General features: G+C 36.5%; 1 protein-coding gene across 2 annotated transcripts in view; it reads right to left on the bottom strand.

Annotated features, from left to right (window-relative positions):
- LOC150083480 (protein qui-1-like) overlaps window positions 1-23,025 on the bottom strand; it is a 181,443-nt gene that overhangs the window by 84,025 nt on the left and 74,393 nt on the right. The window contains exon 2 of one of the 2 annotated variants that reach the window (XM_090378018.1): window positions 22,831-22,914. The exons of the other annotated variant lie outside the window; for it this stretch is intronic. The gene's annotated coding sequence lies outside the window, so the exon portion shown is untranslated. The remainder of the gene's footprint in view (window positions 1-22,830; window positions 22,915-23,025) is intronic. 2 annotated transcript variants of the gene reach the window in all.

The following is a 23,025-nucleotide window of genomic DNA, read 5'->3' as shown; positions in this document are numbered from 1 at the left end:
AAATGCTATCGTAGAGAAACTAAAAGGTATTCTAACAAATTTGTGTTTACTAATTACTAAAGTCTAAAAACGGAACTTTGACTTCATTACTCCAAATTAATTGTATGATTCTTTAGTTTTGAATTACAGGTTTGGATTTTCTTACCACATACAACGGATGACGTTGCTTCCTAGAAATGTTTTTTCCTGACGAATAGCAGTAAATATACTTATTTATTTATGAAAATAAATTTATTTACAGATACAGGCAGATTATTTCTTGCGTCTGTAAGAATCCAATGAAGAAGTATAAAATATAGAAGCAAATAAACTGAGTGATTCTCACCATTTTAATTAAATCGAGAAGCATTCGTGTACTACAGTTTAATTACACTGTAGTTTTTATAAAGCTGTTGAATTTAATACATTTTCCATAATTCAGAGGAAGCATAAATTATCCAATTTGTTTTATTATAAACAAACATTATTGATGCGATAATGAAAGCTCATACTGCAGTATATTCTTAGAAACTCCCCCGTTACAAGTTTTAATTGCAGTAATTAGAATAAATGTATGCACGTTAATAGTTTTTGAAGAATTCGTTGCTTTCCTCAGCTAAAAATTTCCATTTCAGTTTTCGAACTTTGCAATTCTAGTACAGTTCCTGAGCGGTCGCTTCTCTGTACTACTTACTTGCATGCAGAGAAGCTACATTTTCTCAGTTGTCCACTCCACTGTATACTGCAGCCTTTTATGGAATATGAAAGTATACTTAGTATTAAAATTTCTAACCAAAATTATATTTGAACCTTTTAGGAGAATCCGCTACAGTATAATGGGCGAAATTAAAAAAATAAATAAATTAAAAATAATAAAAGTTCACAACGGTAGATTAGAAATTATACTGAATATAAACTACTTGGAAAAATATTAGGAAACTTACAATCGTGTTGTATCTCTAAATTCCCAGATTACAGCTTGAGATTGAAGAGTGGTGTCCAAATAGTATCTAGTACAATTTTAAGTCTTTGTTGAATCAATAATTTCATGAATTTCTTAAGTAACGAAGATCGTAGACTCCGTGTAGGTATAACGCCTTTTAAACTACACCCTGTAGTGCTCCAATTAAAAAGGAAGTAATGCAGAGTGGGATGTGATGGCACATTCCTTAAAATATATGGCAGCTTATATGAATCCAAACATATCAAGTCATAAGTGGATCCATTCATGCCATGACATGGGTTGTAGTACAGTGCACTTTGAATAGTAGCAGGACCGCAGTGACCCTGATGTAGTTTATCCGCAGATTCGTTAAGGTTTCTAATAATTTAGCCGGGTAATGTATGTCGAAGGAATAAATTTTGGGTGGAAGTTTCTGAATAATTTTCGCATTAGAGACTAAAAGAATAATTATTACAATTTAAATGTTTAAACGTTGCCAATTCCGTGCATGTGTAGGACTGGGCAAAAGTGTGTGTGGGGGGGGGGGTACTTTTAAGATTGCTTTGTTCCTTCGCTCTGAGACGGCCACGACTGTAATTTATTTCTTCTTCCTTAGGCTAGCGGGACCTACTAGAACCGTATTAAACGACAGTTAATTGAGGTCCCCACCAGCTGGATCGCCTAGCGTGTGGGCGTAATAAGAAAGACGGAAAACGCTGTGAACAGTGATGAAACAGAGAAAGGTGGACGCTTTGAGGTGACTAATAACTTCTTTCCTACAGCAGCCAAGCTAGTTTCCTCCAGGCATGCCACGAATGTCCCTAATGTGATGAGCTTCTTCGTAAGTCGAAGAAAAGGAAAGAAATGGCGGAAGCGAAATCCCAGAAAGTGGTAAATTGGATGAGACTACCCCCATCATTTGAAGTAAGAGTGTTTACCCGCCTTCTTTGGATGATAGCTCGTTGGTTGGAGAACATTTTCTCACTGCAAATCCTCAAGTCGAAAACCTTAACGACTCTAAGAAATGGCACGTAAGCTTGCTACTAATGCTTTTGTCTTGCCACTGCTCTAAATTCTAGTCGCATGAATGCGCGAGTTTTGTCTAGGAAAAGGTATTTTCTCGCTGAATATTTTCTTTTACCGATGGTTTATCTGAAAATGAAACTTTCCGAGTTTTTGAAATAATTTAAAAACACTCAATGATCACTGAATTAGGACCACCCCATCGGTAATGGATTATTCCTCATAACTCACAGTATAAAAAGCCGAAATGCTCCGTATGCTGGAGCAGTGGTAATTTGCATATGGTCGTGCAAGTCAAAGTGATAAAGTAGCAGTTATGGAGCGTAGTAAAATTATCACGGAGTTTGAAAAGGGAATGATTATAGGAGCTCATGCATCGGGTGCTTCCACTCTTGTGGAAGCACACGACGTCGGTAGTTTATGGCCCACTGTGATTATGGTGGACAAAGAATGGGGTCAAACCAACTTCCGCCGACAGAACTATAAAGGATTAGGCAAGGTGGACGTTTGTGTTGAGCAAAGTGTACGGGCTCAACGGCAGGTCACTGTGCGACAGTTGACATCACAATACTATACAGGGTGTCTCAAAAATATTGGTACAAACGTTTAGGGGAGGTAGGTAACATCTAAAGGAATGTGAATCGCATAGGAACCCATAATCGGAAACGTCACCGTAAGTCGGTACACGGCGCTGTTAATCAGTTCGCGAGAAGGAAAATTTCTGGTGTACTCATTCAAGCAGTAGTCGCCGCACGAAGAGCATGCATCGATATACGAACTGTGAGCTGGCAGACATGCACCTAGTGTATGGATTAGCAGAGGACAATGGACGACTGCTCAACGAATTTATGGAGAACGCTTCCCAGACAGACATGTACCGGACCACCGTTTGTTTGCGCGTGTGCATCAAAATTTGTGCGATTATGGGTCATTTAGAGGTAACAGGAGTAGTGTGGGCAGACCACGTTCGAAGCGAACTCCTGCCATGGAAGAAAGTGTGTTGAATGCCGTCCAAAATAATCCTACTACTAGCACACGTGCCGTTGCTTCTGCCTTAGGAGTGTCTCGTTGCAGTGCACAGCGTGTCTGGCACGACGATTCCTTACACCCCTTCCATCTCCACAGGGTTCAGTTACTGCTCCCCAAAGATCATCCTGCACGTGTGGCTTTTGCGCAGTGGTTTCTCCAAGAAAGTGTTCAAGACTTGAATTTTCCAGCCTATGTTGTGTTCACGGATGAGGCTTATTTCACTCGGGAAGGCTCCCCCCCCATTCAGCACAACATCGCTTCGCAATAAATGTGTGGGCAGGTATGGTCGGTGACTGCTTAGTCGGCCCATACCTGTTACCATCCCGAATGAACTCCGCTAAATATCGGATCTTTCTCGAACAAGTTCTACCAGGATTACTTGATGATGTTCCAGCAAATGTGAGATGCAACATTTGGTTTCGACATGACGGGATGCCTGCCCATTATGGAAGGTGTGCTCGTGACCATTTGAACAGGCGTTTTGGGTGTCGATGGATTGGCCATGGTGGACCCGTTGCCTGGCCCCCACGATCACCTGATTTATCGAGCCTTGATTTCTTTCTGTGGGGGCCCTCAAATCTATCGTGTATCAATTGCCAGTGGAGACAGAAATGGATCTCGTGGCGAGACTCGTCTGCACTGCTGCTACTGTTAAAGAAACTCCAGGTGTGTTCGACGGTGTCCGCCAGTCCGTGCTGCGTCGGTGTCACGCATGCATCGCGTCTCATGGTGGAACCTTCGAGCATCTGTTGTAACATCATGAAATGCATCCATCTTGTACTCCATTGTTAATATTATGTCAAATAATGTTTGCCACTGATTACTGTCTTGTGTCATTTCTGCTTCTTGTGCCTCTGCTACTACTTTCCCGTGACGTTTCCGGTTATGGGTTCCTATGCGATTCACATTCCTTTAGATGTTACCTACCTCCCTTAAACGTTTGTACCAATATTTTTGAGACACCCTGTATAGGGAATGCAAATATAATATCATAAATGACGATGCGCCATAAATTCAGCCTTATGCGGTTCTATAGCAGACACCCAAAAGACACCCTTTGGTTTCAACCCACGATAGTTGGACACTGGAAACAGATGTGCTGGTTGTATGGATTCGCGCATAGTGAAACACGTCGGACACCGTCTGTGGCGCAAGCAACACGATCGTTCATTGTGCTGCCCGCTATCCAGTCAGATGGTGGTGGTTGCTTAATATGGGGGATGGGGTTTGCTGGCAAGAACCAGAGTCCCTTGAGCATACGGGCTAACGTTTCACTAGTGTGGTCGGTGGACTCCATATCATGGAAAGAGGCGGGGCAGTTCCAGTAAAGATCGTACTACCTCAATTCGAGATTGACTGACCTGATGTTGCCAAAAGATGGGCGAGATTTCTCTGGGGGGGGGCCACTCCAGAGATGGGAAATTACCACGTTGTATATATAAAAATATGTAAAATAAAATAAAAATTAGAGAAAGCATGTTAGGCAATACCATACATAAAGTAGTTAATCTTTAGATGTTACTTCTTCAAACTCTAAGCATCTGTCTTCTTGTAAACAGTACAGAAGCAAAATCCTGCGATTTTTTGAACGCGTACTGTTACAAAAGGAGCTATTCTTCCTTACCTGGAGAAAAGTCACTAACATAACGTTGGAGTTATGTTAGTGACTACAAATGTAAATCAGTATAATAAGGACACTCACAAAGCACGTGCTTCCAGTTTTCCTTAAGTCCACACAGACATAATTCTGTAACACTTAATCCCGTCTGAAATAACTTCTCGTTTAACGATCCAAGACCAGATATCACGGATGAAGCGTCCATTCTCACAGAACCACATTCGGTTCACCTTATTTAACATATATATCACACCTGGAATAAATCATCTTTTCACTACCCCAGTTGAAGGATTGTTCCACCTCCTCTGCCAGATGTTAGTTAGTTCATTCCAGCTGGTGAGGTTGGCAGTTCTTAAGAGACCACGTGCACCCTGCCATGTTGCAATTTTTCCCAGACACAAACGAGATTTTCTAAGATGATAATGCGCCATGTCATCGGACCCGCGCTGTACACGAGTGGTTCGAGGAACAGAGTGAAGATATCGCCCATCTTGATTGACCTCCAAATTCGTCTGACTGCAATGCAGTTGGACACCTGTAGGATGACGCAACCGTCATCCAGTCCAATACTGTAGAAAGCCTTGCAGGCAGCATGGGTAACCGATTTCTACGGACAGACATCTAATGGAGCCAATGCCTAGGTGAATAGGCGAACGGTGGTCATAGTGACAGTATTTTTGCCTGCCAGCACCGGGGATTTCCCTCAACTCTGCGTATCTGTGTAGAATAGAATACTCTGTATAAGGTGTGCGTTATTGTGGTTCTGTGAGGTATTTGTTTGGGTTTGTTGTTCTTCTGGCCACTTAGTCTGGGGGCCTGTGGAGAACCACCAGTTTCCGTCAGTGCCCCGGGGAAGCGGGACAAGACCATAGGAGAGAATAGTTCTGGCGGGGCGTACCCTGGGTAGCTCAGAAAAAAAATTTATTGGAAAGGAAATAGGAGATGGACAGAAGTGGAATAAAAGGGGGAAGAGAAAAAGAGAGGAGCTGTAGCAAAGGAGCCCGCCTCATTGGAAAGGGGTGACAGTAAAGGGTTCCCTGGAACAGGAAGTGTCCGGGTGGGGATGAGCCACCAGGCGAAAATGGGGATGAGGGAACACAACCACCCCAGGTGGTAGGAACGAAAGAACATAATGAAAGGGGTTCCTGTGGTGTGGAATCTACATCAGACGCCGTAGTCCCACACTGGCCTGGGCTAGCCCAAGTAACCAGTGTCAGCATCCCACACCATGCCGGCTAGAAAAAGAAAGAGCAGCTTGGATGACCTTGGGGTCAATAAGGTTCCTATGGCCATCAGTCTATCCGGTGAAGATAGGTCGTCATAATTCAGTGATCATTCAATGTATTTTAAGGCGGTAAACTGCATATAAACTGGTTTTTTAAAACTTTCTTAAACCACTATTAAAGATGTCAAATTGTCCTTTTCCATCTGATTTCTTCGCATCCATCGCGAATAGTTGCGTCTCATTAATTAAAATAAATTGCTTTTTCTATTTGAACCTAAAAATGAATTCGACGAAACTGTCAAATTTAGCGTTACGATAAGTATTGATCCTCTTCTATTTTTGTATGCCCACAACTTGTTGAACATCCATTGTATTTTTCTGAATGTATCTCTTTTTTTTGATATTTCAATAAACATTTATATTTTATATTTACTAAGTTAACAATAACGCACAATACTTTGTTTTAGCAAATTCAAAACTTAAAACAAATTCAAATTCAAAACTTGTTAACTTAGTTATTTAAACACCTTTTTCCTCATAAGATACCGCCCTTAATTAATGAGATAATCGCGTGTTTGCAAGTGGTCAGTAGAACGAATGGTCACTTGAACACTAAGGTACAGCAAACTATTTCATTTAAATAATAGCTGCAACATTTAACCAACCGCCATATTGGATTTATATCACCAACCGCCATATTGAATTTATAATGTGCCTTATAAAACTTTTTATAAAATGAAATCGAAGCGTAATGAATGCTAGAAATCAAAGACTTGCATTATTTAAGAGGCTACGCTTTGGATTTTGAAGGGAACAAGTCACGCTTCAGTTTGTCAAGAAAATTATTCCATTTTCTAGAAAAAAAAGACTAAAGGTAGGCATTGAGAAACTCAGGATATCGCTTTATAGGGAAACAAAGGAAATATAGACAGCAGCTTTCGTGTAGAAAAAAACAACATGGAAAAGGTGGGATACGAAGTGGGGGAGGGAAGAGATTTTATTTTAGCCGTTTGAGGGCAATCATTTCTTTTCACTGTCCTAGATTTGGCATTTTTCTGTTTCCTCTCCTGAAGAACCACTGACATTTTCACGCAAAAAGTCTTATTGGGATAAACATAGCGAGGAGGTTTCAGAAATAGTTGCTGAAAATTCAGGGTTGGTGTCACCACGGAAAAAAGTAGAACGTCTTTCAAATCTCGCTTTGTAATATGGCGGAAGATTGCACTCACAGTTCCCCCACTCCCCCTCTCTGTTGAAGAAAATCCTTTGTAGTAATAATCAATATTAATTTGTAAGGCCGTCATGGCCTAGTTGCAAGTAAAGTGACTTTGCAAAGTGTTGCATGTTAGAGAGAAGTAGCGGGGGGAGGGGGGTTTTAAGAGGAAGTCAAGGCACCAACGGCTGGAAAATTTACTTTCAAGGATTAATCTCTATCCTGAAACTTTCTTTCTGACAAGTTAATGTCACTCGTAAGATTAATAAAGACTGTTTCCTCTCTTGTTCGATGTTATCCCAAAATCCACTTTAGAGAATTACTACAGTTTGTTGCCTTGTTTTTATATTCAAGTTCTAAGTTTAAATTGAAGAAAAAGTAGAAGAATCACGCTCTGGAATTGACTTTTCAAAGGGTTACTCTGAAAATGAAAATAGGAAAGTTAATTTCAAGAAAAAAAATTCTTATCCACGAAATGTCGAAATAAAAATTCAATTTCATTAATTTTTATATAATTTTAATGCACGTTGCAAACCAACTAGATCTTCTTAATTCATTAAGAGTCTAATTAAAAATAAATATTTAATTAGTCCGTGTTAAGGGCAATTCTATCTGGATAAAACTCAAATAGGCCTACTAGAATATCTTTTATTTAAAACAAAATCATATTTGCTTGCGTGCATCTTTTTCCTTTATCCTCTGACCTTCTAGAAATGATCGACTTAAAAAAAAAAAGTTTACTATAATACACTGACTGGCCAAAAAATTAGAAAACCCTTGCGCAATATCTAGTAGGGGCGACCTTTTGTGCGAATTACAGCCAGTACACGTTCTGGCGTCGATTCCATTAGGTGTCTGAGGTCTAGAATCCCAGAAGAGCGTACAGTGTTCATCAGATATCAAGGAACTTGTGATCATACCACGTGACAAGTTTCATTGTAAGTCTTTTTGGCCAGCGAGTTTAGTTCTAATAGTTACTAAACACTCGAATGAACTTGGGTTTGTTTATATTGTCTAAATTCACGTATTTATTTATTCAATTATACTTGAAAACGATTTTAAACTAACGTCTGTTTTCTTTGACTTATTTTGTTCCTTTTGAAGGGAGCATATCGACCAGGAATTTTCTGATAGAACCAAACTTATTTTCGAATGCCGAGTTGGCTGTCTTTATCTCAGACATATTGTCGATAGGAGCTCACAAAGTACCTCACTAGTTTGTTCCGGCCAAACACATTTTTGAAGAAATACTCCAAAAGGTAGTCCGAGCTGCTCTATAAATAGCATTATATGTCGCAATTCTCTTTGTGGAGTACCAGGAAGTTGCCAGTCTGGGATCGAAATTCCATTGTCTCTTAGCCTTCAGAGATTCTATTTCTGTATCGATGAGTCCGATTTCTCTATTAAGCCGATGGTATGTTGTATTGTTGAAATCAGATCAAATATCGCACTTGGAAACTCTAGAATCCACAAATAACTGCCTCAGATGTATAAAATAACTTGTACTTTTATTACAAGGGCATGCTGGAATAAAGATGAAATTGTATTCAATGTTTTGGCTATAAATTACCCATTTTAGCCAATTAAATGAAATGCTAAACAACTTCTGACATTCAGCAGAACAATCGATACATTTCACGATGATCAACTTCAAAGTTTTGGAATTCGTTCATCCCCAATCATCCATTAAAATGGTTTTAAAAAGACACTTCCCTTTTTGACGCCTTCTTTGACTTTCATTTTCACCACCCGAACGTCGCTAATACCCCAAAGTGACACCGACATATATTTCACGCTTCATTTAAATTAAGTGACAAGATGGAAGCTTGAGTTTCCCTCTGGAGACAAAAGAAACTAGCTTAATGTTAATGCTTGTTTTTAGCAGTCTTTGTTTTTAAAAGAAAACCCTGGAAGACGTTGAGATTCTGCACAGATGAACTACAGCTAAATGATGACAGCATGAGTAATTACATTTCATATTCTTTGAAGTTTGTTTGGAGAGGTAGTTATTTTGTGAGTCTTTGGCTTGATTATTCATTTATCTCTGCAAAATTTACGTATAATCCTCATAAGTGAAAATAAAAAGTCAGAAAGCAACCATTTCATGTTTTTTTTTGATAAATCCTATCATTAAATAGAATTTTTTTCACCTTTCTCTGCAGACGCAATTTTTTCTGAAATATTTCAAATGTATTGTAGCAAAAGTACACTGCCATTTTAAAATATTAGAGAATCGAACATGCAGATATGAGTCCCTCATGTAGAATCTAATTAGAATGCGACGAGTTTAAAGGTTAAAATCGTAACATACAGAATTAAGTGGAGAACAAAAGAGAACTCACTCTAGAAGCACCATAAATAGCAATCAGCACAGCGAGAAGTGTCCATTACACGCGCCTCAGTGGTAGTAAAGGCTAAAACGAAGCGCGGTCAGCTTAGCAACTAGTGTCTGGTCGTTAGACTGGAAGTCATTCATTTGAAAAGGTTCAGTACACAAGGAAATTTAAAAATTTATAAAATTGAAGGCTTAGACGAATAGGAAAAGGCAGTCACTCACAAATAAGTTTTCATCTGGAAATATTTAATGCGTAAAGAAGAGTTATGGTATTCGAGGGGAAAAATATCTCCTTTCTTTTGCCGAAATAGAGGTGTGGAACGGAATTGGAAGGTAGATTGAGGCGTGAAGAAATCATTTTAAAGTTTGCGCATTTGGTGTCATTCTCATCCGGCCCTGCCTCGGATAAAGGGAAACTGAAATATAGTATTAATAGTGAATAGGAAAACCTGTGATGTAATACAGTGAGAAAAAATTTACGCAAAAAAAAGTGTAAATCGAAAAGGTGTAATTCATGAATAATAGGAATGATCAGGGATTGGATTGGAAATATGCTTGATTGTAATCATTGAGTCCATTAAGAAATGGAAGCCCATGAATAGGTATTGTGAAATGGAATTACATGAAAGCTTGAATGATAAGCATTAGATTCGGTTGAATTCAGAATCACTTATTTAGATATAATTTGTATACTGAATTGGTAAGGTGGGACCGAAGAGAATTTTGAAAATTGTAAAAGAGCTCGAAATATTTTTATAAAGAAAGAGCTCACGTATGTAGGAATTATCTTTATAAAAACGTGTCTAGCTCTTTTTTCATTGGATAATTGAAAGCCTTTTAAGTCTTCCTTTGAAGTTTTATTGTAGTGTTGATGAAGAGAATTTTAAATGGAGGAGGAAAGGAATCATTTATTAGCAATGAATCCCTTTCATGTATACAAATACAGTATGTACATAGTATTGTATAATGTTTTGCTATTCTGTTTTTGTGTCAGCCGCAGTTGCTAATGAGATAAACACAATTTGGCCCAATTATTTTAAAAATATTCTTCGACAGCCATTCTTATCCTTCAAAGGTCAGAATAATTAACATCTCCATGGATACTTGAGCATACCTTGAGGAATTAATGCTAAGGAAGGCTGCGATCTTTCACAAAGAGAATTATCAACCTTTAATTCCAATTTATTATTAACAATTATTAACGCAATTTTCTAATATTTTGTTAGGGTAGTGTATAACGATGTTCGTGATGTTTAAGAATCGCGGAATTTGGATGAGAATATTTTCAATTTTACTTATTTGTCATGTAAGGTGTTCTGGAGACCAGAAACCATATTTTCAACCCCCACTCCACTCTTGTCAACCATTTTCTGCATCGTTGTGCAGAGGTTTAATTGGTTATGTTGATTGCGTTCAGCAGTCTTCACGAATAGACAGAAAGCAGCATAAATTTCCTCACATGGTGTTTGTGAAGGAGAGTGGAATCAAATCGTGTCGTATTCTGTACCAGAAGATTGTGTGTACGAACGAGGAGGCGTGTTTTCGGGCTTTTCCTTTTCTCCGCTTTAATGGGTTCGGAACGAATGGATTCTTCGTATCTCAATATGCACAGTTCACTTTTCTACCGAGAGAGATGGACGTGTCCTCATTTAAAATGCTCTCTCTCTCTCTCTCTCTCTCTCTCTCTCTCTCTTGCGCTAAAGCTCCACTCACCTTAAAAGTTGTCGGTCGAAAACAGGATCACCTGAAAGATATGGAATGCTCCACTGGCTTCTCAGGCGGATTCAATGCACGCGCGTGCACGCGTCCCTTCCTCTTTATCTCATTTTCTCCGACATCGTTCTATTTTTTTTTTGGCTTTTGGCTTTTGTGTTCCTTCCATGGCTGTGTGAAAAATCCGTGAAAGGTACTTCTCTTCGATACAAGAAAGGAAATGCCCATCAAATCAGATAGTGACATTCACACTGATATCATCCATGGGGCAAGAAAATCCCTCGCCTTCCTCTTTGGGAACATTACGCATAAAAGGTCTGTTTATATTAAAATGTTGAATTCAGTTCCAACGTGTATTGATAAACTAAAACGAGGTTGATTTGAACATTTCATTTTAAGATTAGACGAGGTACGTGTTATAAACCCAGTCGCATCGTTTAGACTGATGCTTTCTTATCAGTCCTTTTCGTGCATGAGATTCTGTAGATTCCAATAACAGCATCCTCTGTTTATCATCTCTGCAGTGAAGTTTGTACCGGTAGTAAATTATATCCACAAACTTTTCAAAAGCACAGACCACCTTGTAGTTTATGATTATGTGACAATGATCAGATTTTAGCAAAGTTGAAGCTTATTCTGGAGAACCGCCGCATTTTTGGTTTTAAATCTCACAAGAAGTGAGCAATGTCGATGGCGCAAAACAGTAATTTAGAGATACCTTCGTTTTTGAAAAGTGAGTGCAAAATGGGACCAAAATGAGTCTACAGATGCTGACATTTTATTAGAAAGCATGGGGTGCTGCAGTTTTAAGCTTTGAGGCATCTTTAAGTCGAGGCGAATTTGTGCGCTTTTATTTCATTATTTTATTACTGTTTTCTTCTATAGAAGGATAACTTCAACTTGTGTGATACTAAGATTCTTACAAATCGTCTAATAACCAAAGGATTATGGATTAAAGGGATCCTGTTGTTACAGTCTAGACTTTAAGTTATATCTTAAAAGATGTTTCACAGTTCAAATGTTATAAGATCGGTAATCTCTTCTATACAATTAAAGCCTATTCCTAAACAGAAATTTATAAACGTAGATGTAGGATAATAGGATGGACCAGCTTATGATTGTTTGTGAAGAACTCTTCGTGAATAATATGCGATAAAGCAGTTATGAAAATATGGAGTTATCTGTCTTTCTCGTAGCTTCAGAAAGCTATTTTCATTCCTAGACGAACATCTGGCTAGGACAGGGTCTTCTTTAAAGTCCACTTTGAATAGACAGTCGTGTGCAGTATCTCTATTACGGTATTTTTGGTTTTTCAGTAAACGTAGAATATATTTAGCTCAATAACACTTTATGGAGAGTGAATCAGAAAAGGATGCTTGGCTTCAGCTGGAGATTGCACTTTGAATAGGTGTAGGCCGATGAATTTAATTTCCAAAGCTACTGGAGTTATATTTAGAATTCCTGTCTGTTGTCCAGAGCTGGTATAGAACCTTGTACCATGAAAGTGAACCGGTATTATGTTAATCAACGTTTAATGGTACATAAAATGCTTGAGATTTGTAAGCGCCCATTTTTAGTTTGGTTCCTTATGTTTAAACATCAAGTAAATCTAAATATTGGAGTTGGCTCATCACGATCTTTGAAAAATTATACCATCAGCCATTGATGATGCAGGAGAGTTATTCTTCGAGTTAAACTTCCTCTGGGTACTTCAGTTTTCTTTTACATCAAGCCCTCAAAAGTAGCTGTTAATATTCTACACCAGAATAACCAAAGATTGGCGTTTTAATCTCCGACTCCTACAAAGAGTCAAAGATTAAGATGGCTTCGGAGAATCTTTGTCTTAACATAATACAATGCGGACTTGGAGGAGGATTTCTTACCGTTTCGAAAATTCCAATTAGAAGTTTTCAAGTTACACAAACCGTATTTCGCAGTTCCGGATACGGAAAACAGGGCCCTCGTGCACGTGCGCGTCTGTTTTCGATTGAAATTGCACGGACGGAGCCGCTTAGACGTGGAGAGAGAGACTGTTTCGAAGTCCTATAACTCTCTTCATTTTATACAGGCGGTAATTAAATTTTAGGTGGGCAGAGGGAAGAGATGCAGCTTGCAAGGATCTATTAAAGCAAAGGCATTAGGTCTGGCATCCAGATAATGAAGGAACGGCTCGCAATCTAATCGTTTTCCTTAACTCCGTGTTCGTTGTCCGGGCAAACTTTATTACACTAAGCCTGTCTGCAGGATGTTCGCCACCGGATCGAAGTTGGAATGAATAGATGCCAAGATTAAGTCCCGGAATTCAGTTGTGGACTACTCGTAATTGTTGTCTCGTTGCTCGCCAGAAGATTTTATGCATTTCCTTCCGAGAATTTCATTTAATGACATCCTAATTTTGTAGTTGACATCCGAATACGAATTTCACTCTCAATCAAATTTTATTTAATAAATGCCCGTTCGTGTATTGCTTATCTAAGAAAAATTACGTGGAGATTGCAAAATTCTCCTGAGAGGCAGCAAATGATGGAGTTGGAGCAGTTATTTTTATACTGACAAGTAATTGCCACTTTTATTTGAATAAGTTAAATGGACAGCGAGGAAACCGTTTTTTTTTACACCCAAGTAAAGTTTTTTATACCCAAAGGTGGCTTTTCTTTGAAAGATTACATGAAAAGCAGATTTTTTGCAAATTTTAGTAGATCATGTGTCACATAACGTGCAAAATAGTTGCTCAGAATATATGAATAATTAAATCTTGTTTAATGAATAAACGAGCTGCATGTGATGCGCTAACTGAAGCAATGGTTCTGCTATTAACGAATCATTCTAAAATAAATTCGATTGGCATCTTTGCAACGGTTAAATGTGATGCGTGTAGTCAATAATTAGAATGATTAATGTTGTGTCAAAATAACTTCATTTACGCATAATTAATAGAAGTAGTCTGCTATCCCATTTCTATTTATGGAATTGTTGCTTGCAGAGATTAAAATTAATTTTATTTCTTGATTATCTTTGCTTTAAAATCAGGCAGCTAATTATAAAGAAAGGGTTGGAAAAATAAGAGAATTATTCTTCATAAAAGATGTAAAATAGTTGACTCTAGTCAACTTCGAAAGATATTAAGTGTTTTTCTCCTTTAAATTTTTTTTTTATATTTTAGATGAGTTTAAAAATAAGAACTTTTTGTTATCTATAATTAACATTAAAATTATACCCGAAGTAAATCGAGATTTAGCTGAAATGCTTAGTAAATTAGCATTTACTTAGTACACTTCACAATTTTTATCAGCTAACTCTGCTGAAATCATAAATCATTGCATGCTTTTTAATGCCAAAAATCATTCATGTTTAAAATGCGTTGGCTCAGTTCACATGCTTTTTAATTTGATTTTAAATTAATAAATAATTTTGCAGAAGAATTTAAATAGTGCATTTTTAATTAGACAATATTAATAAATACATTTAAGGTTATATAACTTTTATATTAAAATTTTGTTGGGAGTTTATTACTCCTCTAGTGATGAAAAACTAATATTTAAATTTTAGTGTTAATGCATTTTATATTATGATGATCAACAAATTTGAAAGATAAATTCAAAGACTAAAATCTTAGGGATATATTATAGAGACCAGATTAATATACACCCAGAACTTAATTTAAAATCTAAGTGACTTCAAGCATTTCCCTCTCGCTTAATCATTGACTCAACTTTTCTCTCCATCCTCTTCTGGAAGAAGAAAATTAAGCCACTGTGAAAAGTTTTCTCCTTGTATCCACGCAAAAAAAAGTGATAAATGAAATTACTGTTGTTTCCTGGAAAAAGTAATTTAATAGAAAACATTCTACAAACATTCTCAAGATTTGATAGCATTTGGGATTTCGAAAGAAGGAAAAGTAAAATTCAATAGAAACAAACTTAAAAAAGAGAAAAGAACCAGGCGGTTACTGAATATTCCCTGAGCAACTTTAGCTGAATGAGAAATGCACCTTAGGAATTATATGTCGTAGAACAATTCTTTAGAAATATTACTCGCATTAGGTTGTACTGTCTTGCAGAACTCCAGAAACAAGTTTCTGTAAGGCTGCTCGAAGAGTAATTTACGATTGAAAAGTATATTAAGGAAGTTTTATTTGGCACGTACTGTAATTTATATTGGACATCTTGATTTTACCAATCTTTCTGAAATAAACTTTAATCACCTATTAAAAGACAGATTTGAAACGAACTCTAAACAGTTCGTTTCAAATCTCTCTAGACTATCAGAAATTATTAGAATAAAACGCAAACTGATTTTATTGAATAAAAAAAAACGTCCTACATAGAATCCTACTTCAGGATTTTGAAGATTAACTGATGGCGTTCTAAATTACAGTACTCAGACCTCATAAGGCACGCACGTTCCTTTTCTAAATTAATGCCAGATTTGCAACCGCTGTAAGAAAAGAACGAACTTTGTATATCTGGATATTAGCGGACTTATCTTAAATCGTTCCCAACGGGTGCTCTTGCTATTTTAAAGGTCTACATCAACCGTTCTATCCCTAATTACTGGAGTCGGGTTAGCATAATTTCTCTCCTTGCTGCTAACGATCATTAAGCTCTGCTTCAGAGATTCCTGAAGGAGGAACTTTGGCTGGAGACACAAAATAGAGCCGATATAAATTAACCGAAGGCTGCTCTCGGGTTAGTCGCTTAGGAGGACAAAATAGTCCATGAAGGATTATTGTTCATGTGTTTACCGCTTTGTATTATATGTTACGAAATAGAGTATGTAACTGTTCATCTATGCATGTTTATAAATGATACCTACCAATATGCGCTTTAAATGGCATAATTTAATTCAATCTATCTTTCATCTCATGCGAGCGATTTCACATTGCTTAACAATATTATATTTGTGTAGAAAATATAAATAATATTATTGAGGAAATATATACTAACTATTAACCATAATCGTATGAATGGATTATAAATTCATACATTAATTTATCTTTTGAGATTACTTAGGGGGTCAGCAGCTTGTTATAAGAATTATACTATTTTTTTTAAGAGAAGTAATCAATAAGTATATTAATAATTTTGTGGAATATAATTGTATATTTTCGGTGTTTTAAATTAGTTGATTGAGCCCGTGTTTAATTTCAGTTAAGTGACCAGGTTATCCTTTCCTGTTTTATTTTATACCATATTTGTTATTGCTGTAAGCTCCTTAAGCAAGGGCTTATAATCTTTCTCACTTGACACTTTGTCCTTTGTTGTCTTTTTGAAATTTGGTCTGCGTTCACTCCACTTAGTTGTCTGTCTACCCATGGTTTTCTTGTCTCACGAGACACTTCCTTTTCTTTTAGTATGCCATTTGTATACTTGTGCACATCTACAGCCAAAAAACTTTCCAGTAGATAATGTGGCTAAATGAAAAAAGGAAGGTTTGGGCTCTTAGGTCACCTACGTTCTACCTGACATCCGAGGTAAACTTGAGTCTTACACTAGGGAAGTAAAAACAAAGTATTTGTGTGATCGTTTTTATGTGGTTCTTGCCTATACCAAGGAAAAAAAAGGAAACCGTTACAAAATAGAGAAAAACTTCGTTCAGTTTTATGTTAGGAAAATAATCTCGAAGGGTTCGGAACAGAAAGGCAGTAAGAAGTTAATAAATTAAAGTACACTTGCGGGCAACGGTTTAGAAGTAGTCTAGTTTCAAACTATTTGTAAATCAAACTGGAGTCAGACCATACACAAATAGAATACTGAGGGTTACTGTACCCGTGAACCCTAGAAAAGTATAAAAATATTTGGCAAAATTATAATAAATGGCATCTTAAACAACTCAAAAGGTGTCCGAATAAAAACTGATGTTTAACAATAATAATAAATCTAAAAAAACTGAGCTTTTATATGTTTTTGTTAATTAACATAAAGAATACAAAATATGTTTAATATAAATCACTGCATAACAAAGATGTCAAAGAAATGAAATAATATTGTACGAATAAAATAATTTAATGAAAAGTATCTGCTTATTAACATTTGTAAATAATCATTTTTAATTGGCAAACTTCGATAAAAGCAAGTTATAGTATTGTTCATGTACATCTCTGCTCTGAAATAGGATAAAATCTCAAAGACAAAAGCTATTGTCAGAGAGAAAGATTAATCTCTCGTTTCTTTTTCTAAAATAGTGAAAATTTTACTAGATAAACAAACAGGCTAGCTTTGCGTTAAAATACGCAGCAAATAGCAGAATAGTATGTTTGCTTTTATTGCTGGATTTGTTCTTAATGACCTTCACCATTTAAAGTTCTAGCAGTGAATTGCAACTTGGCGTTTAGCCTGAGGCTTAGTTTGATATTAATAAATGCAGAAATTCTCCACGGATGATTACTATCAGTCAATTTTTCCTCTTGGATGCAACAGATTCCAGTTTCCTTTGCTCTTTTGTTTTCTCCTTTTATTTAATTGGTAGAAACAAGTTAATTCCCTTGAATCATGTTCTTGTATCTCCTGGCCTGTCCAAACAAAGTCACATGAACAGCAATCAAGAAGACACTAATTGGACAGTTCCTGTCAGCTACCAGACGGTCCTAATACCTCCAAAGACCACTTGGACCTGGCAGATAAACGGCTAATAGAGGTCTTATTGACGAAGAGGTTTTGTCTTATCCGAGAAATGCAGTCTTAAGACCATTTGTCGATTCGTCAGAGTTCACTGTTCTTTTTCTGAAGTGCTTTTAACAGTTTTATTTAATAGAATATTCTCTTTATATACCTTATTGGCTAATGTATACGTTATGATACGTTTAATTTCAGTATTAATCGGGCTGCTGGGACATCAGGGATTGGGCATCGTTTATATCAGTGATGCGTTGGAAATGGCTTTCATTCGTGACATCTAAGTTCCTTAGAGAATTGTCAGTAAAGTGTTCCCTCGCGCATCCCCCCAAGTAGTAAGAAACGGAATAAAGTCATAAGTTAATCTGTTCTCTCAACACTTTTCTCCCTCGTTACAACACAGCTGATGATTAAAGGGCGGTGTTTGATTTTTCCGACCCTTGATACTAACTTAAGTTAAATTTTAATTAAAAATATAAACATCGCGTTTTTGATTGGTGACATTTTCTATGTGGCTCAACATTATATATGTTGGGTGTTTTATTATACAAGTGAGTTGTATCACTCCCCTTGGATTTAGAACGTCATAATAAATATTTTGAATCCAGAAACGCGATATTTTTAAAGGTTCCGTCCATTTTTTTATGTATTCTTTAATTAAAAATGAGATCCTAAAGATAAAAGCACAAGAAGCAAGCGAAAATTAAATTTACTGCTTTTAATCTGTTCTTCCACTGCGAGGCACTGAATTCACAAAACAGTTTTCTTACAAACTGAAATGAATAAAATGCCAAAACCCATATTAATTTTGCGACAGAAGAAAATGTTAATTTATGTATTCATACTTTTTTTATGCGTTAATTTTTGTTCTAGTTGGCAGTCGTATCATGTTGCAAAGGAAATATTTCCTTAAGGTGAAAGAAAAAGCAGAAACAAGTTGTTTTATTTAATATAAGCAGTTGTAATGAAAACACTTGGGGGAACAATTAATGTGCGAAGGGATTTACTTTTCATTTAACACAGCCAGAATTTCTCATAAATTTAAACATTCGCAATAAAGCAACTATAAATATGTATGCGAGAGATTAATATTAAAAAACGGCCATTTTATAAAGTCTGGTGTTTTTAGTATTGTTTGTTATTCAATTAATAAGTCACTCTTGACTTTTGGGAGTTTATATGTTCCACTTGTAAGGCAATTCGCCATTATTGGTTAATTGCCTTGACTTATCAAAGCTTGCAATTCTTCGAAATCATTAGTCCTTAAAAATAAAATTTATTTATAAAATAAAAAACTTGTTTTTTATTTTATAAATAAAATTTATAAAATTTATTTATTACTTGTAAAACTGCCCTCAATCCTAGGCAGGTTTGAGGGCAGTTTTACAAGGGGATAACCCGTGTTTAGGTTGAAACTGCTATATTCAGGCTCCAGTGACTAAATGAACACGGTCCTTTGATAGGCGAGTTTATTGATGATCACAGCCACTTTCTGAGTGATATACTCTGTTTTCAATTGTTTCTTTGGATGGTTAGAAAGAAAAACAATCGTCCAAGTTTAGGGTCTTCATCGAAGGGCAAACCTAAGAGATAGCTCGAAAACTTAGAAAAAAAAAGCAAAGTCACAAGACAATGGATACAAATGAGTGCACAAAATATATTCACTCTACAAGTGAACAGTCTGTTGCAACCAAACTGTACTCGATAGGTATACAAACAGATGTGAATACTCCACTGTCAGTCTTTTACCCATCATAAATGGCCCTTGCTGACAAACCAGAAAGGAGCAGTGAATAAGCGAATTTAGACCTCGACAAAAAGATTCATCCTCAATGGAACTGGATAACAGTAGCATTCTTTTAGTTGTCTACTACATTACAACTGAAAAGACGCATTATAGTCAACGTAAGATAGTTTTTATCGAAAATCTATTTGATTCTTTTGAACTTTCGCTATTAAACACAAAATTGATCGAACAAAGTGCAGTTAAAGTATTCCTCTCACTTAGAAAACCCTTCAAAGAAACTGCTCAGATTTATTTGAAGAAATATCCGAACGACTAGAACTTGTAGAGCCTTTTGGTATTTGATATCGGATAGCATTTTTTGCAGTACGCTAAAGTGTTCAGAGAAACCGACAGCTACACTTTAAAACTTATGGTGGAGGTAATGTGTTACTTTATTACGATGTTCAGATTGCATCAAGAGTATTAAAACTCCCCATTAGGAACAGATCCTTGAGGAATAAATGGAAATGGAGAAAACGTTTGTCAGGATAGATTTAATTCTTGCGTTGAATTTTCAAATTACTCCTTTGACTCAGCGTGTATTAGAATAAATGAAAATTTATTTTTCAGTACACAGGAATAACTATTTTTGAAAGACTAAAGGTTAGAAGTCAGGGAGTTAATCCCACGTAGAGATACGTGATCCTGTCTAGACATCTGGGTATTATCGAAGATGACTCTTTTTTTTTTGTTAATGAGAAAGGTCTGAGTTTCAGAAGGATTCTATTAACCACGTTATGTTCTCCCTGGTGAAGATTTTCCTGGAAGTTAACAGTTAAGGAATTGGTGTCGGTTATTCGAGAAATGAGGCTGTTTCTGTAAAGTAAGACTTATCGAACTGGAAGGTGGAATGTATTGTAATGTCTTTGACAAAACTGTTCAGTAGTCAGTATCTATGGTGGGTTTGTTTATTTTGTTTGATGGCGAAACGAGTTTCCAGTAGGTTCATGGGAAGGAAGTTGTGCAACCTCTTCTGAGAGAGACCGCAACCACTGTACATCTGTAAAAATGTGCTGAAGAAAATCCTTTCCCTTTTCTTAAGAAAGTTAGATTGGAGAAATTTGAGCTTCAAAAAAAAAAGGAAGTAAAAAAAATTAATAAGAAAAAGAATTTAACAGAATGGAGGTTAAAGATTAGCAGATTAGCAGCGTACGTACGTATATATACGTTTAACTATTGTATACGATTTAAAAAATATATATGCAGATCTAATGCATAAACTAATTCTTTACAATATTTTCTCTCTATTCTAAGAAGATTATTTCTTCTTTCTGCTGTCCAAAATTTCTTATAAGATAACCACTTAAAAGCTGTACAATACTGAAGAAAGATACGAAGGGGAATTTTATGACGATCATATGTTCGGTCCAGCGACCTTAATATTCCAAAACGTGGGTGACCTGCGAAGCGCTGCAAAATTCAAATTCGTGATCACAGCCTTCCTGTCCTATATTCCCCCTGCACGAGCTGGGAAAGAACACTCGGAGAATTGTTACTGCTGCCGACAATGTGATTCACGAAATCGCTTTCACGTCTAGAGTGGTGAGTGCGGCTTCTAAGGAATACAAATCATATTTTCAGCTTGTCGGAGGATAGTTGAAGGCAAAAGGAAAGAAAGAAAAGCGGTTGGACGTGTTTTTGATTCGTGCATTTGGGCAGAGAGAGAGAGGAGAGAATATTCAGCGTCCTTCTGCAAAGTTGATAACAAGGTTCTGCCCGAAATTTTGTTCCAACTTAAATTTGTACCCGAGACAAAAATTCTTAGTGCCTGTTCTGTGATGGAATTCAAATAAACTCAACTCTTTCGTGTTGCGCAGGAAATTTTCACTTGTCAGCATAACACGGTCTACATGCAGGTAGTATTAAAGAATACTTAAGAAATTGCAGTCATTTCCCTCTTCTGGAGTGGGTTGCTTGGCAACGGAACATTAACATTATTAGATTTATCTCTTTAGGTTCTTGCCACACCACCTTACTGAAACTTGGAGAGATTTTTGAAACGTTTGGTATGAAAATATCGAACTTTGAGACAGGTTTGCGTGCGAAGTTTTGGAAACTTAATGTTTACGTGAATGCTAGGAATTTCCACTACACGTACTTTAATTATTAATGGGATTTGTTGGACTTCTTATAATTTTTTTAAAGGTAAAAGCTCTGGTTGAATTGATTTATAAATTTTCCACATTTTTATTTATTAAAATTGCATAACTCTTTTTAGCCTGAGTCGGATTGGTCCTCTAGAGAATAGAGGCCCATGTCTTTAACTTATTACACTGATTTCTTAATGTGTAGTGGAAGGTTGCCTGAATTGGACCAGCGCCTAGGTTGGACCATTGAGTTAAATATAAGATTTTAACGTTTGCGCTGGAATCTAATGGCGAATTGTTATACATTTGTACCAGAAGAGTCTGTCACAATAGTTTCGTCTTGATCAAGCAAGTAGGGCGAATTGAAAAGTGTTTTTCTTATGCTTTTTATCTTATTTCAAGGCTTTTAATTCTCGCAATAATCTCGGTGATTTCTGAATCTTTATAATTGAGTAATACTCATCAACTACTCTACGTCAGAATGCTGAATACAAGATGGAGCTTTGTTGCCTACAATGGATCCCATACGAGTACTGTTTTCTATAATGGACTGGTGGTCCAATGAAGACTAGCCTCTAGCCTTGACCTCAACCTTATGGAGAACTTCTGGGATGAATTTGATCATCGAGTTTTTCCTCTCACAGAAAAAATTCCAATTTTTCCTGAGAGGTCACTGAAAATGAGGATATAAAAAAAATTGGTGCAGATTGTTTGACAGACTAGAGGCTGTCACAAGGGCTAAATATTTGAGCGCACTTTTTATTAGTTTTACTGTAAATTAAAAGGTTATTTTTAGATATACAGGTGTCGATATTAATGGTAGAGTAGCTCTGTTTCAACGAACCTCCTAATTAGAGCAATTTTGGCTATAAGCAGTGTGGCTCTAATTAAAATGTCCAATTATTCACATTAAGTTCAAAAGAAAGTTCTCGCGATTATCTATAATTTTAGCCCGCATTTATTTTATAAATGAAATGCAACGCACCACCTAGTGTTTCTTCAGTATACTGTGGTTAAAAAAAGTCATTGGTCAGTTAACTTATATAATAATGGTTTTGTAATTATAAAGCCAGTTTTTTTTAAGTGTTAAAGAACGTGTCAAAAACAAAAATGTCTTCGAAGTCATCTTTCAAGAGTGAGATTTTAATTTTTTTTTTGATAAATCGGTAATTTTATGCGCGAATCCAACACAGTTCACCTTGCGGTTTTTCCAAAATGTAATACTAACTCCCGGTATTCTCAATATTAAAAGAAAATTGTCTTACCTCGCTAATGAGCTGTGTAACTGACGTTAACTGATTTTTTCCCCCTCAGTATTCAGCTTTCTTAATATAACATGACGTTGTTATCTGCAAGAAAATTAAAACCAGTTGTTGACTCTTCTCACGAAAGATAATTATCAAAAGATGAAGGTTCGAAAAACATGCAAGAACCACAAAAAAATTTAAACTATCGGGATA

Source organism: Mastigoproctus giganteus, chromosome 7 (assembly GCF_048544385.1).
Source record: "Mastigoproctus giganteus isolate SK-2022 chromosome 7, ASM4854438v1, whole genome shotgun sequence".
Classification (NCBI taxonomy): Eukaryota; Metazoa; Arthropoda; class Arachnida; order Uropygi; family Thelyphonidae; genus Mastigoproctus; species Mastigoproctus giganteus.
The sequence above is the reverse complement of the archived record's forward strand: the minus strand, read 5'-3'. Positions and strand labels throughout refer to the sequence as shown.